Genomic DNA, 1,363 nt, shown 5'->3' on the forward strand with positions numbered 1-1,363 from the left:
TGCACCGGAGCAACTGGTAGTTTTCATGGCTTCAGGCTGCTTTCACAAAACAGGTCCACCTTTACCAGCTCCCCCTTGGTTTTACAAAACCCAATGCATTGAGGATGTCACAGCCCAGTTAAAGGAAAGTTAAGTCTTTAAGTCTTATATTTAAATACATGTTCTCTTCCAGTACTGTTCAGGCATTGTATGTGCACTGGGGGAGTCCTGTTTCGTGGAACAGCATCAGTGTGTCAGGCTGATCGTAGCTGCTTACAGAAGTGTGTGTATTTCTCACTAAGCTACACGTAAAGATGCAGCACTCCGAAGAGGCAGATGGCAGCCTTGGCACCAGGTTGGTAGCAGGAAGAGAGAATCCGTGCTGGCACAGGCCTGGCTTTCTTCTCCCTCTGCCCTCTGAAGGAGGAGGAGGGCATTGGGATGGGTTAATGCCTCCAGCTGGTGGCAGGTAGTCAAAGAGAAAGGTGCAGAGTGCCTGGGCTGGGCACTATGATGGGAATGTCAGTGAACTTCCCCTCCTCTTCCCTGGAGAGAAGGCTCTGCTCATCTGCCAATCCCGTAACTGATCACAGGGCAGTTTCACAGCCGGTAGCCAGGCTGTAATAATTCATCTGGCGCTGAAGTGAAAGGGGAGCTGCCTTCAGCTTAGCCCTGTCAGGTGCTGCTGCGTCACTGTCCCCACAACCACAGTGTGGTGGCAGCTGCTGTTTAAGTAGCACAGTGTTAGGGCTAGAAGAGGCCAAAACACAAGGAGAGGTCTCTCTCCTTCCTGAGAAAGGCTTCAGGCAATGCTAGCATCATGACTCACCGCAGGCAGAGCGTGAGCAACTCTCCCCTTTGTTCATCTCTCACCTAAGAGGCTGGTGATGCTCCTGCGGTGCTGACAAATGAAGCAGTTGCTAAGACTCGCCACCAGAAAAGCCTGTAATGGTATTCCAACAGCAAGGGCAGAGAAACAGATAAGCACACAAACAGAAACCTGGATGCTGCCCAACAACATCCAGTTTCAGCCATAAAAGCAAGGAGGCACCAAGCACCCTTCACTGTCACGCCAGAGAGTAGGAAAAGGTCCCGGAGCAGTCGGTGTAACCTTAATGTTTGGTGTACCAAGCTCAAGGGTTCCCTCTTCACTGCAAACCTACCAGGAGCTGGACCAGGACACTTTGTTTCTCCTGCTCTTAGCACTGCAACCAGGACAGATCCCAAAGGAAGAAAAATCACTCAGAGAGGCAGGGGGATGCAACAGTTGAGAGCTGGGATAAAAACAGATTGTGTAACAAGGTTCAAACTCCAACAATGTGTCTCTTCATACGTCTGTGCACATTTGCATGCATCAAGTCAGCATGACTCATGGCACTCGCTG

The sequence above is a fragment of the Aythya ferina genome, assembly GCF_964211825.1.
Source record: "Aythya ferina genome assembly, chromosome: 4".
Classification (NCBI taxonomy): domain Eukaryota; kingdom Metazoa; phylum Chordata; class Aves; order Anseriformes; family Anatidae; genus Aythya; species Aythya ferina.